General features: G+C 36.9%; 1 protein-coding gene and 1 pseudogene across 21 annotated transcripts in view; both read right to left on the bottom strand.

Moving 5' to 3' along the window:
• The window catches only part of RBMS3 (RNA binding motif single stranded interacting protein 3), a 1,278,684-nt gene that overhangs the window by 309,381 nt on the left and 953,903 nt on the right, over positions 1-15,400 (bottom strand). The gene's annotated exons all lie outside the window — the stretch shown is intronic.
• LOC144294369 (large ribosomal subunit protein eL34-like) lies at positions 12,408-13,253 on the bottom strand (annotated as a pseudogene).

Genomic DNA, 15,400 nt, shown 5'->3' with positions numbered 1-15,400 from the left:
TCATGCTGACTTGGCAAACCATGGTTGACAAACCACTGCTCTGTCAAATGTGCACTGGGGATTTCAGAGTCTAAGTGATGGATATTGTGGGGCACAAAGTATTCAAACCTTAGGCTTTTGTAAAACAAGTGCGAAGAGCTCAGTGAAAACCTATTATCACCGGTAGAATGGAGGAGGCAATGAAATTCTCAATCATACTTCTTCCCAGTTTAGATTTGAGGGCGGCTGGACACAGCATGTAGAAACAAGGGTATTTTTTAACAAATGGAATTAAAAACAAGATATTTAACCTATACTATTAATTTTCATAGCAATGTGTGAGCTAACATGCCCTGGCAATAATTTATAACATGATCAAAAATATATATGCTCTTTCTCTCTTTCTCCCCCATCCCCACTTTCTCTAGCCCAGCTTTGAAAACTCCAAGTCCCAAAGATCAGGATGATATAATATAGCAAATGAGAATCAGTGAGCACACTGCAATACACTTCAAGGGTTCACTGCTCAGCTTGTGATTCCATACTTTTTAATTTCCTTGTACAAACAGTGAACTGAAAAATGGGAAAATCCATTTGGCTAGTCTGAGCTATAAATTAAATCCTTGATTAAATTTTGGCAATTACATCTCCAGGTTGTTTCCATTTCAACATTTTAAATACATTTGAATAAGCTTCTGAATCATGATCTTGGCAATCTATTGTACGGCAAAAAGGACTCTAATAAATACTATTAAGAGGTTAGCCGGCAAAGTGAAAAGTTGAAGAATACTGTGAACAAATATTTTATCCTGCTTTTAAGTTGTTTGCATATAAGCGTTAAGTTGCTAAGAGGCAGAAAATAAGTACAAGAATCTTATGTATGTTCTTAATCAGTAAAGAACAATCAAAATAAATGGTTCTCAAACTTTATTATGCACAAAAATCACCTAGAGGTTTTGTTAAAATGTAGAATCCTGGGACCCCCCCCCTCCTCTCAACTCCCCTACCCCTAACCTTCCAGACACTGATTGAGCAGGTTTGGCTGGTGCCCACTAATTTGTATTTCTTTTCTTTTTAAATTACATTGTAGCTAACGTACAGCATTATATTAGTTTCAGGTGTACAATATAATGATTCAATAATTCCATATATTACTCAGTGCTCATCGTGATAAGTGTACTCTTAATCTCCATCACCTATTTCACCTATAACCCTTCCCACCTCCCCTCTGGTAACCACCAGGTTTGTTCTCTATAGTTAAAAGTCTATTTCTTGGTTTGTGTCTCTTCGTTTTGTTTCTTAAATTCCACGTAGGAGTGAAATAATATGGTATTTGTCTTTCTCTGACTGATTTATTTTGCTTAGCACTAATATTCTCTAGCTCCATCCATGTTGTTATAAATGGCAAAATTTCATTTTTATGGCTGAGTCATATTCCATTATATGTGTGTGTGTCTATACACACACATAAATATACACACATCCATATGTAATATATATATCACATATATTACACATACACCACACCATATATAATATACATATTATATATATAAAAAATATATATATATATATATATCAAAACTTCTTTATACATCATTTATGGATAGACACACTTGGGCTGCTTCCATAATCTGGCTATTGTAAATGGTGCTGCGATGAACATGGCGGTGGGGGGAGATGTTACCCTTTGAATTAGTGTTTTCGCATTCCTTGGGTAAATACACAGTGGTATGATTACTGGATCATATGACAGTTCTATTTTTAACTTTTTGAGAAACCTCTGTACAGGTTTTCACAGTGGTCGCACCAGTTTGCATTCCCAGAAATTCCTTTTCTTCCATATTATCACCAACACTTGTTTCTGGAGTTTTTTTTTTTTTTTTTTTTTTTTAATTTTAGACACTCTAACAGGTGTGAGATGACATCTTATTATACTTTTTACTTGTATTTCTCTGATTATAAGTCATATTGAGCAGCTTTTCATGTGTCTGTTAGCCAACTGGATGTCTTCTTAGGAGAAATGTCTGTTCATACCGTTCCACCCATTTTTTTTTTTTTTTTTTTTTTTTTACGTTCCACCCACTTTTAATTGGATTATTTGTGGGGTTTTTTTGGTGCTGGATTATATCAGCTCCTTACATGTTTTGGATACTAATGTTTTATTGGATATGTCATTTGCAAATATCTTCTCCCATTCAAGTAGGTTGTTTTTTAGCTTTATTGGTTGTTTCCTTTGCTGTGCATAAGTTTTTGTTTTGATGTAGTCCCAGTAGTTTATTTTTGCTTTTGCTTCCCTCACTTCAGAAGACATATTTAGAAATGTTGTCAGGGCCAATGTCAGAGAAATTATTGTCTGTGTTCTCTTCTAGGATTTTTATGGTTTCAGGTCTTGCAATTAGGTTCTTAATCCATTTTGAGTTTATTTTTGTGTATGCATAAGAAAATGGTCCAGTTTCATTCTTTTGCATGTAGCTGTCCAGTTTTCCAAACATCATTTTTGAAGATACTATCTTTTACCTGTTGCACATTCTTGCTTCCTTTGTCAACTAATTGACCATAACATCATCAGTTCATTTCTTGGCTCTCTCTTCTGTTCTATTGATCTGTGTGTCTATTTTTTACCAGTACCATACTGTTTTGATTGTTACAGCCTTTTAAAAAAATATTTTGTTTATTTATTCATGAGAGACACAGAGAGAGGCAGAGACAGAGGCAGAGGGAGAAGATGTGGAACTCGATCCCAGGATCATGCCCTGAGCCAAAGGCCAATGCTCAACTGTTAAGCCACCTAGGTGTCATTATAACATAAGAACAGCCTTATAATATAACTTGCATACTGGAATTGTGATACCTCTATTTTTGTTTTTCCTTTTCAATATTGCCCTGGCTATTAGGGGTCTTTTGTGGTTCCATAAAAATATTGGGACTTTTTGTTCTAGTTTTGTGAAAAAATGTTGTTGATCTTTTGATAGGAATTTAATTAAATGTGTAGATAAATTTGGGTAATATAGACATTTAACAATCAGTTTTAGCAGTTTTTTGGTGGAATCTTTAGGGTTTTGTGTGTACAGTATCATGTCATTTGCAAATAGTGAAAGTTTTGCTCCTTCTTTACCAATTTGGATGCCTTTTATTCTTTTCTGTTATCCGATTGCTGTGGCTAAGACTTGAACTACTACGTTGAACAAAAATGATAAGAGTGGAAAAAATTCTTGTCTTGTTCTTGACTTTAGGGGAGAAGCTTAGGGGAAAACTTGAAAACTTGTTTTTCCTGTTAAATATGTTTGCGGATTTTTTTATATGAGGTCTTTATTATGTTGAAGAATGTTCCTTCCAAACCACTTTGGTAAAGCACTTTTATCATAAATAGACATTGTATTTTGTCAAATGATTTTTATGTTATCTATTGAGATGATCATATGGTTTTTGTCCTTTTATTAATGTGATGTATCACATTGGCTGATTCACAAATATTGTTCCACTCTTGGTTCCAGGGATAAATCCTACTTAACCATAGTGAATGATTTTTTTAATGTATTGTTGGGTTTGGCTTGCTAATATTTTGTTGAGGATTTTTGCATCTATGTTCAGCAGAGGTATTGGACTGTAGTTTTCTTTTTTTGTAATGTCTTTATCTGGTTTGAGTATCTGGATAATGCTGGCTTCGTAGAATGAGTTTGGAAGTTTTCCTTCTATTTTTTGGAATAGTTTGAGAAGAATAGGTAATAACTAATGTTTGGTAGACTTCACCTATGAAGCCATCTGGTCCTGGACTTTGGTTTGTTGGGAGTTTTTTGATTACTGATTCAATTTCATTGCTGGAAGTCAATCGGTTCAAATTTTTTATTTCTTCCTGCTTCAGTTTTGGTAGGATATGTTTCTAGGAATTTGTCTATTTCTTTTGTCTAATTTGTTGAAATATTTTTCATAATATTCTCTTACAATCCTTTGTATTTTTGTGGTGTCAGTTGTTATTTCTCCTCTTTCATTTCTGATTTTGTTTATTTGAATCCACTCTCTCTCTCTTTTTCTTCTTTTTTTGTTGATGGGTCTGGCTAGAGGTTTAGCAGTTTTATTGATTTTTGCAAAGAATAACCTTCTGGTTTCATTGATCTGTTCTACTGGTTTTTTAGTTTCTTTATTATTTATTTCTGCTCTAATCTTTATTATTTCTGTCCTTCAACTGGTCTTGGTTTTGTATGGTCTTCTTTTTCTAGCTCCTGTATGTGTAAAGTTCGGTTGTTTATTAGAGAGTTCTTGCTTCTTTAGGTAGGCCTGTATTGCTATAAACTTCTCTCTTAAAACAGCTTTTGCTGCATCTCAAAAAATTTGGACTATCGTGTTTTCGTTTTTATTTCTCTGCATGTGATTTTTTATTTCTTCTTTGATTTCTTTATTGATCTATTAATTGTTTAGTAGCATGTTATGCAACCTCCATGCATCTGTGTTCTTTCTGGAATTTTTTTCTTGTGTTAATTACTAGTTTCATGGCATTGTGGTAAAAAAAGATGTATAGTATGACTTTCATCTTTTTTGATTTATTGAGACTTGTTTTGTGGCCTGATATATAATCCATTCTGGAGAATGTTCCATGTGCACTTGAAAAGAAGGTGTACACTTCTATCTAGTATATTCTCCTGAATATATCTGTTAAATAAATCTGGTCCATTGTGTCATTAAAACCACTGTTTCCTTGTTGATTTTCTTTTGGATCTGTCCAACAATGGAAGTGGGTGTTAAAGTCTCTTACTATTATTATATTACTATCAGCTATTTCCTTTATGCCTGCTATTAACAGTTTTATGTATGTGGGTGCTCCCATGTTGGATGCAAAAATATTTACAACTGTTATATCTTTTTGTTGGCTTGCTCTCTTTACCATTATATAGCATCCTTCTTTCTTTCTTGTTAGTCTTTGTTTTAAAGTCTATTTTGTCTGATACATGTATTACTACCCTAGCTTTCTTTTCACAACCATTTGCATGATAAAAGTTTCTCTATCCTTTCACTTTCAATCTGCAGGTGTCTTTAGTTCTGAAGTGAGTCTTGTAGGAAGCACATAGATAGGTCTTGTTTTTTAAAAATCCATTTTGTTATGCTATGTCTTTCGACTGGAGCATTTAGTTCATTTATATTTGCAGTAATTATTGATAAGTATGTATTTATTGACATTTTGTTACTTGTTCTGTGGCTCTTTTTGTTCTTTTCTGTTCCCTTCTTCTCTTATAGTTTGCTAGTTTTCATTAGTGATATACTTGGATTTCTTTCTATTTATTTTTTGCACATCTGTTACTGGTTTCTGATTTGTGGTTACCATTAGGTTTTGTATAATAATCTCTGTACATAGCAGTCTACATGAAGTTGATGGTTGCATAAGTTTGAGCCCATTCTTTACTCCACTGCTCCTCATGTTTTAGGTATATGGTGTCATACTTTACATCCTTTTTGTATGTGTGAGTCACCTGAGTTTTTACAGATATACTTATTTTCATGTTTTTTGTGCTTCCTACTTTTCCTACTCAGTCTTTCCTTTCCACTCAGAGTCTCCTTTATAATTCCTTATAGGGCTGATAAGTGGTCATGACCTCCTTTAACTTTGTTTTTCTGGCAAACTCTTTATCTCTCCTTCTATTCTGAATGATAGCCTTGCTAGATATAGTATTCTTGGTTTCAATTTTATTTCCTTTTAGCACTTTGAATATATCATGCCACTCTCTTCTGGCCTGTAGTGTTTCTGCTGAAAATTCCACTGATAGACTTATGGGTTTGTCCTGGTATATAATTGTCTTCTTTTCTCTTGCTCTGTTTAAAATTCTCTCTTTATCATTTTTTTTTTGTCATTTTAATTTCTAAGTATCTTGGTGTAGATCTCTTTGGATTGATTTTGTTGGAAGATATCTCTGTCACTTGGATCTGCATATCTGTTTCCTTCCTCAGATTAGGACAGTTTTCAGCTATTATTTCTTCAAATAAAATTTCTGCCCCCTTTTCTTTCTCTTCTTCTGGGATCTTTAACTGTGAATGTTATTATACTTAATGGGTTCACTGAGTTCTCTAAGTCTGTTCTCATTTTGCATATTTTTTTCCTCTCATCTGTTCGGCTTGACTAATTTCCATTACTCTGTCCTCCAGGTCACTAATTCATTATGCTTCCTTTCACCTATTTATTCCATCTAGTGTGTTTTCAATTTCATTTATTGTGTTCTTCACCTCTGATCGCTTCTTTTTTACTTGTTAAATGTTTCACTGATGTCCTCTATTCTTTTCTTAAGTTCAGTGAGTATCTTTATGACCATTACTTTAAATTCTCTATCAGGTATATTACTTATCTCTTCTTTGCTTATGTATCTTGCTGTGGCTTTGTCCCATTCCTTAATTTGGGACATATTCTTTTGTCCCCTCATTTTGCCTAACTCTGTGTTTTTCTCTGTGTTAGGAAAGTCAGCTATGTCTCTTGCTCTCGAAAGTAATGGCCTTGTGAAAAAGAGGTCCTGTAGTGCTCTATAGCACAGTGTTCACTCTTCACTGGAACCTGTTGCTTCAGGGATGTCTCTATGTGCTTTGTGTACAGACTGCTGTTGTGTCTTGGTCACTTTTTCCGTCAGTCCGGTTGTCTGCAGTGGCTCTCTTTCTCTGTTGTAGGCAGTTTTTGTTCATTGTAATAGGTTTGGTGGACCTATCTGAAGCTTCCTTGGGCTTGAGTTGGTCAGACTCATGTTTGCAAGATGCAGTAGCATGAAACTGCCAGGCACTTTCCCTGTGTTGTTCTCTGGGAAGCTTTTGTTGGTGGATGGGGCCTGCAATCAATGTCTCCTCCAGCCCACTGCTGGTGTCACAGTTTGACTCGTGTGTATGGTTATCTTCCAGTCACCCTAGGACAGGAGTCACTTTGGAATGGTACTGGCCCCTGTCAGGGCTGCTTGCATACTGCCAGGCTTGTGGCCTTGGTTTGAACAGGCTCTGGCCAAAAGCATATTGAAGGGGGTGCATGCAGTGTGCAGCGCCTGCAAGGTCTTCATTCAGATGAAGAGGATCATGTTGCTGCCACTAGGACCAGGCTGGCTGGGGTGGAGTGCACAGTTTTAACAAAGTATGCACTGATTTACCTGGAGTGAGACCTACCACTGCCCCAGGGACTGGGGCTGCTGGGATAGATCTGCAAAGCTCTCATGGGTGGGGGTATGCAATTTTAGCATGGTGTTGTGCAGCAGGGCACCCATCTCTGCCACTGCCATCAGGACCAAGTCCTCAAAAAGACATGAATGTTGGCCAGATTTGTGCAGGTCTTCTAGGGAACTGGCCCCAAGTGCAGACTGAGACAAGCATGATTAGAATGGGTGTATCCACCAAAGCATGGTGGGGAGAGCAAGGGACTTGGCTTTAAGCAAGTCAGACAGGGAATGTTTGTGCTGTGCTGGTTCTGGTAGCTGTCAGTGTATTTATGCTGGGAGGTCGAGAGGGAAATGGAACCTACCAGCAATTTTGCTCTACAAGGAGTCTTCTAGTGAAATCTGTCCCTGAGGGACAAGCTCTGAGATGAATAAACTACTCTCCTTCTCAGATGCTTCAGGAGTTTTTCAAACTGCTGCTTGTGTGCTTTATCTCCAAGGGCTGTTTATTGTACTGTCTCTTTAAGGGTAAGGACTCAGCTTCCTCTTGCCCTCTAGGCTCTCCCAAAACCAAGCTCATTGGTGTTTAAAATTCCAGGCTTTAAGTCCCACTGGTTGGAAGAACTCCCAGAATTTGAAACTTCTAGTTTTCAAAGCCAAATGTTATGGGAATCTCTCTGCCCTGTGCCCACTCCCTGGTGTGATAGTCTGTTTCCTGCCCTTCTCTGCTCCCTACCTCCCATGGACTGCCCCAGGTTTGTTTAGCTTCCCAAAGTATCTCCACCCTTTCTACCCTTTTCAATGTGGCTTCTTCTCTACCTTTAGTTGTGGAGTTTGTTCTGCCAGCCTTTGGGTCATTTTTTGAATTATTTACACCAGTGTGGGCGGTATTTAGCTGTAGCGGTAGGATGAGGTAAGTTTAGGGTCATCCTACTCTGCATATTCCTGCTTTCCTTCAAATTTGCGTTTCTGACAAGCTTTCAGACGATGCTGATGGTGGGATGTGATCATAGGACCATTTGGAGCAATGCTTGTCTAACCTTTTAAATATGAGCAAGCACAACTAAATGATGGTTGGAAAGCTCAGGAAATAACATAAGATAACCATAAATCATTTGTCCAGCTTTTGAAGATATCCAGAAATGTGACTTCATCAGATGAAGCAATAATCTGTCAGTGGCTTACAGATCCTACTAAGGGTTGGGTCTCAATAAAATTAAGAGATAGACAGGCCCCAGACCCCACATGCTGTACTCTTTTCCTGTTGAGGTAATGTAAACTTCTTCGCCCTTGAAGAGCTCCACATCCTCTAACCCTCTCTCCAATGTCAATCATTTTTTTTTTTAAGGAAACTACCAGCTAACTCATTCTCTTTGAATTGTTATATTATCTCCGGGGTGACAGAATATTTTGTTTCCTAATCAAAGTGATAACACTTTAATCATGGAAATTATGGCATCAATCCCTGAGATACTAGGAAGCATTCACAGAGTAGGGGAACAAGTAGCCTTTCCCAGTCCCCTGATATCACAAGTGGGTGGCCCCTCCCTACAACGAAGCCCAACCCCGCCTTCACTGTCTGGAGATTATCATTGATGAAACTAGAGCCAATTTTCATTTGCCCTATAATCACTGGAGGCAAAGAGTCTCAGCTGGTTATTAATCTCATCCGTATCACAAATCCTAGAGTACTAAATCTCCCTTCTGACTTTTCTTCTCCAAGCAAAATCCTATCAGTTTCCTTAGTGTTTGGTATAAGGCCTGCTTCCTAACTCCTAATGATATTATAAATCTCCTTTAAATTCTCTCAAAATTGAATGCATGTAAGTACTTGAAAGCCAAGTTCCTATGTGAAATATTTTTTAAACCCCCTGTCTTCACTTCTCTCCCACCATCCCCAATCGAAGAGAATATCTTCTATCAATTAAAGTTGCAATGAATCATTTGTTGACAGAGGTTGAAGAATGGGAAACAAAACAAAACACCCTTAACATCAGACTAACCAGAGTTGAGCAAAGGGGAAGGATTGCTGCCAGGGTCCTGCATAGACCAATCTTACTTACTTCTGCCCTATGGATGCTTTATAATAATCATAAATAAAATAAATAAGGTGATAGTAGCTAGTGCTTCTATTTGTGGTTCACATGTAACTTATAGCTTTGGGTAGGTTATTTACTTAATTCTTGTGGCAACTTTGTAAAGAAACTGAGATTCAGAGTTTTGGTATTCTAATTGGGGTCACAGCACTGGTGTGTGACTGGGTTCTAGGGAGCTTTGCCATAAACATCTTGGCCATACACACTCTTATTGCAAACATTTTCGCCACAGACACTTTTGTCACATAACTACTTGGCCATAAGATAATTTTTCTATAAATGATAAAAATAACTGGCTGATAGTTTGGTTTTATTTCTCCATTGACAAATCAACCCCCTTTGGCAGAGTGAATGTATTGAAGCTACTGTCAGTTTGGTTTTATTTTTCCATTGACAAAATTCCCATTTTTAAATTATAGAAATCTTAGCTAGCTCTCATAATGGTCTATACAGTGACAAGCAGGTGGTATTGGTCTTAAAATAATAGATGGTAACAACTGTGTATATCAACTTGATAGAAAATATTGTGATAAACCTTACTGGAAGTGTCAAATATAAGAGTTCAAAGCCAGATTGCATACTACGCTATATTAGATAATGACATAACAGTGACACAATTACATTACTATGGGACCAAATGTTATAATGATACAAAGCTCAGTCAGAAAAGCATTATAGAATTAGCATTTCTCTCACAGTTTCCATAGATCTTTGGGACGTCTATTAATGAAATGTGATGATATGCCAAGAATAGGGTAGAAGGCTTTCATAATGCCATACAAATCTCAGTTACCAATATGCATCCTAGTACTTGGAAAACTGATAATCTCTCTTAAAGAAGGAAGGGATTAATAATTAATTTTATTATCATTATTTTCTTTTATGTTTCATTATGTCCTTTTTAATGCCCCTCTTTTATTTTTTGTTATTTTATCTTTAACAGCAAAATTGCCTTATGGCAATTTCATTATTTTTTTTAATGTTTCATTATGTCCTTTTTAATGTCCCTCTTTTATTTTTTATTATTTTATCTTTTATGACAAAATTGCCTTAGAGCCAATTAGTTATGCAGCCAAAATGTTTGTGGCAGAGATGTCTATGGCAAAGATGCTAGGGCAAAAAAACAGTAACAACAAAACACACAAGGTGTGACAGAGAAGTAGTTGAAATCTGGCCGAAGCCCCACTTGGGGCCTTTTCCTATTATACCATACTAAACTCAAAAGTGTAACAACTCATTAGATTATCCTCCATTCTTATATCTAGTTTTCAAGAAAACTGTCCCAGATTGCCTGTGGACAATGTTTTCTGAAAAACTGAATAAAATGAGGAATTTAAAAAAAAAGGGGAAGCTAAGGGTATCTATAAAAATAAAATAAAAAAAAAAAACCCTGGGAAAACACTATAACTCCAGACAATGGATGTTAATATACATTTGCCAAATACAGTGAAATTTGGAATGAGAAGTAGAATACATAACTTCTGAAAACAAGTCATAGATATGATGGGCAGGCTTCAGGAAAACAGCACCAAACAAAAATACTCAAAGGTGTAACCGAACATTTCAATAATAATAATAATAATAATTTTTTTTTTGTCTTTTATTTTTTTTATTTTTTTTTTAATTTATTTTTTTATTGGTGTTCAATTTACTAACATACAGAATAATACCCAGTGCCCGTCACCCATTCACTCCCACCCCCCGCCCTCCTCCCCTTCTACCACCCCTAGTTCGTTTCCCAGAGTTAGCAGTCTTTACGTTCTGTCTCCCTTTCTGATATTTCCCACACATTTCTTCTCCCTTCCCTTCTATTCCCTTTCACTATTATTTATATTCCCCAAATGAATGAGAACATATAATGTTTGTCCTTCTCCGACTGACTTACTTCACTCAGCATAATACCCTCCAGTTCCATCCACGTTGAAGCAAATGGTGGGTATTTGTCATTTCTAATAGCTGAGTAATATTCCATTGTATACATAAACCACATCTTCTTTATCCATTCATCTTTCGTTGGACACCGAGGCTCCTTAATAATAATAATAACAACTACTTTCATAAACATAAATCAAAATGGAAAACTACATTTTAGTAAAAATTTGATAGAAGAGAAATGATAGCAATTGGATTTCAGGGATAGAAAAATAACTTTTGAGACAGACATCCTGAAAAAGAAATTTAGCCATCAGGTAGAAAGTCAGCATTACTTTAGTAACCCTATATCAGAAAAAACACAAAAAACAAAGCAAGCAAAACCAAATCAAACAAAACCCAAAAAAATCCTGCAGTGCAATGAGGTTTGAATAGGGGGAAATGACTCAAAAATTTTATAGGCAGTATAGTTATCAGTCATGTATAAATGTAAAAAAAAAAAAAAAGAGATTCTGAAATATGCACAAACATTGGACCATGATGGTTTCTCTATAAACTACGTGTTTATGGAATTCAGAAAATTGTGATATAAATAAAAATGAGAATTCAAGAACTGCATAGCCATTATATAAAACAATTGAAAAGGAATACTGATTTCATTTGAATGCAGAACTAAAACTGAATAATTTAGGTTATGATGGTTTTATACAAAAGGTAAATATTAAGAAGTTGGATGTAAAAACAATAATACTGACTTTGGAAACTGGAGGAGAGATGTAATGGGAGAGAAAGTAAGTTTACTATTTTCCTTATTTTTGTCTAAATTATAGATGTATCAACATTATATTTAATTTTTAAAAGTAATCTATAGAAGAGCTAAAAAAAAAAAAAAAGGACTAAACACTTCCCAAATAGAATAAGCAAGAATAACAACAAATACAATAGCAAAATACATAATAATGCAAAATAAATAAAACAAAGTAGGCATTTAAAAACAGGATACAGGGATCCCTGGGTGGCGCAGCTGTTTGGCGCCTGCCTTTGGCCCAGGGCGCGATCCTGGAGACCCGGGATCGAATCCCACATCGGGCTCCCAGTGCATGGAGCCTGCTTCTCCCTCTGCCTGTGTCTCTGCCTCTCTCTCTCTCTCTATCATAAATAAATAAAAATTAAAAAAAAATTAAAAAAAAAAATAAAAACAGGATACAAAAGCATGAAGACATTCATGTAAAAACCGAGAAGTTCTAATTGATAAACAGCATCCTTGGGTAGAACTTCACTAAATAGCACTCATTAAAATTAGTTCTATTTATAATATAGCAGGAGGACATATGGATTAAGGCCTGAATTTTAGGGCTATCATAAAGAAAAAACACACACTGTATGACTTAATAGAAATTTATTGTCTCTCGGTTATGGAGGCTAGAAGTTACAACATCAAGGCGTCATCAGGGTTGGTTCTTTCTGGGAGCAGTGAGTGGGAATCTGTTCCTTGACTTACCCTTAGCTCTAGCGGTTTGTGGGCAATCTTTGGCATGACTTGGGGTGCAGAAATATTGCCCTGATCTCTTCCTTTCTTTTTCTTTGTTTTTATTCTTTTGATTTTTTTAACTACTTGGAAAAGCTTCAATATTTAAACTTAGCTTTCTGATTCTGTGCTTGTGCTATCAACACTTTCACAACAATTTTATGCTTCTCAATGTGGAAAGCGTGCTTAATTCTGTCACAGATACATTAGCACACATGGAACCACCAAAGGCCCCGTTGACAGGGTTTTTTTCATTTTTTTTTTAAGATTTATTTATTTATTTTAGAGAGAGCACAAGTGGGAGGGTCAGATGGAGAGGGAGGGAGAATCTCAAGCAGACTCTGTGCCAAGAGTAGAGCCTGATGTGGGTGGGGCTTGATTCCCAGAACCTTGAGATCACAACCTAAGCCGAAACCAAGAATCAGACACTCAACTGACTGAGCCACCCAGGTACCCCAGGTTTTTTTTTTTCTATTTAGATTATCTCAGAATTTTAGGTCTCATGTGACAAACTCCTGGGCACATGCCACACATGGGTTTTGGTGCTTCCTCAACCTTTTTGGTATAGAGGTAAATAATTCTGTCACCAGGGGTTTGAGATAATCTAGTTTTGTTAGAGGATATATTGTAGGACAGCTGATGGTCCTATGTCAAATGCTGGACCATTCTAAATGCCACTATACAATGTCCCCAGAAGAGAAAAAAGAAAATGTCTGCCTTTATTTTCACACTATGTTATCTCTGTGTGCATGGCTGTCTCCAAATTCGCCCTTTCTATAAGGACATCAGTCATACTGGATTGGGAGTCTATCCCATTCCAGTATGACCTCACCTTAACCTATTTATATCTGATACGACCCTATTCCAAAATAAGGTCACAGTCTGGGGTACTGCAAACTTAGATTTCAACAAATGAATTTTGAGGAGACACCATTCAACACACAATAAGGTCCCTTTCTGCCTTTTATGCAGTTGGAAATATATTAAATATTATTTACTGTGTATGAAAGTTTTCAATCATCAGCAGAGACCAATCAACAATTATAAAGTGTGACTTCATGGTCATTCTGTGTTAGAGATCAGAAACTGGCAAAACAAAACAAAAAATACCCTGCCAAATGGAAGCCTTATATAAAACACTGTAATTTGAAACTTGGCAAAGAGCACCGAGGTAGAATGTCTTCAGAAAGACAGCTAGACATGATTCTATGAAAGGGCACTTGCCAACACAGTCAAAGTTAAACAATACTGGATGGATACTGATGTGTTCAGTCAGCTCCAATAAGAAGCTAGTTCTTCTTCCTTTGGATGAGTGCTCTCAAAAATAAAAACAAAGACACTAGTGCTGAGTGTGGGGAGGAAATAAAAAATGAGGAATAAAGTGGAATGAGGTAAGAATCTAGAATCATACCAAAGCTTAACAAATCACCCATGGAACCCTCCTAGTGGTCTGGGAGTCACTAAGCTAATACTCCAGTGAGATCTCTGTTCTCAAACTGTTAATTTTTATCTACCGGTTGCTTTGGACTCCCATTTTAGTAGGTCCTAAGGGAAATTACAAAGACAGTAAAAGTGGTCCTGAATTTCTTTTATTTTGCTGAGCTTAGCAACAGTGACTACTACGGTCAGTCACGATAGTGACTCTAGGGTAACAACACTAGTTTTATTTCCAACAATGCAATATGATCTTGGACAAGGTACTTAGATGGCTTTCTGTGACCCAATTTTGTCAACAGTGCAATGAGGCAACTCATGTGAAGCTCGAAAGAAAGGAGTGAAAAAAAGAGTATGGGCAGTGTCTCAGGTTGGTGTCCCCAGAAGCAGGGCCTGAGACAGAGATCCAAGTGCATATGGCTTACCAAGGAGTGATTCAAGGAAAAGGAAGCATGGGAGGGAATGATGAAGCCTGTAAGAAGATGTGGCCTCAGGTGAAGTTCAGCTTTGGTCTCTTCCATGGAGAGCATATTCCCCAAGACAGGCTTGAGACAATGAAGAAGGCTTTTTATACTTCCATATCAATCGATCACCACAGCAGGCTCCCCCAGAGTATGTAAGACAACTCCTTTCTGTCCAGGGGAATTCTCAGAACAGGGTAGTTGTAAGCTAGTAGCAACCAGTGCTCCGAGCAACCAGGGTTGAGTGACTAACTTGGCAGAGGGAAATAGATGGGTCAGAGGAGTACCTCAACAGTACCCAAAACAGGTAGGGATTTAACCTGCCAAACATCACTTCCTGCCACCACACTGCCTCTAATTTATAATGAATTTATTTCCTTTCTAAACTTTAGTTCCATAGTTGAAGAATATTTGAAAAAACAATCACAGGTAGAATGCCAAGGATCACTTACTTACGTTCTGACATTCTGCCTTCTGATTGTTTTAAGATATGTTCTGATTGTTTTAAGATATGTTCTGCCAATGCAGGTCATTTGCCCCCTTTTTTTCAGCTTCATTGTGTATTTATCTGTATCCCAGGTGCTAAGACCCTGAAAACTGCATTTCCTGGATTTCCCAGCTGACTACTGCTTAAGTCTGCCAATGCCAAGAACAAGTGGGAGAGTGGAAGATAGGAAGTAGCAAATGCACTTTTTCTCTTGTGGCTTCTGTAGGTGTCACCAGCATCAGTGGCCAGCTAGAGTTTCCAGCAAGCTTCAGCAGCTTCCATTCAGCTGCTAGCTCCAGCACTATTGCTTGAAATGGCAGTGTCATCCTGGGCCAGCAGGGGCATCTGGCTGCTCTTACAGCGGGACTGGTGGTAGTTTCAACAGTAGCAGAGTCTTGCTGCAGAGCTAGTGGTAGGTGTTACCTGCTGAT

This window comes from Canis aureus, chromosome 22, assembly GCF_053574225.1.
Source record: "Canis aureus isolate CA01 chromosome 22, VMU_Caureus_v.1.0, whole genome shotgun sequence".
NCBI lineage: Eukaryota > Metazoa > Chordata > Mammalia > Carnivora > Canidae > Canis > Canis aureus.
The sequence above is the reverse complement of the archived record's forward strand: the minus strand, read 5'-3'. Positions and strand labels throughout refer to the sequence as shown.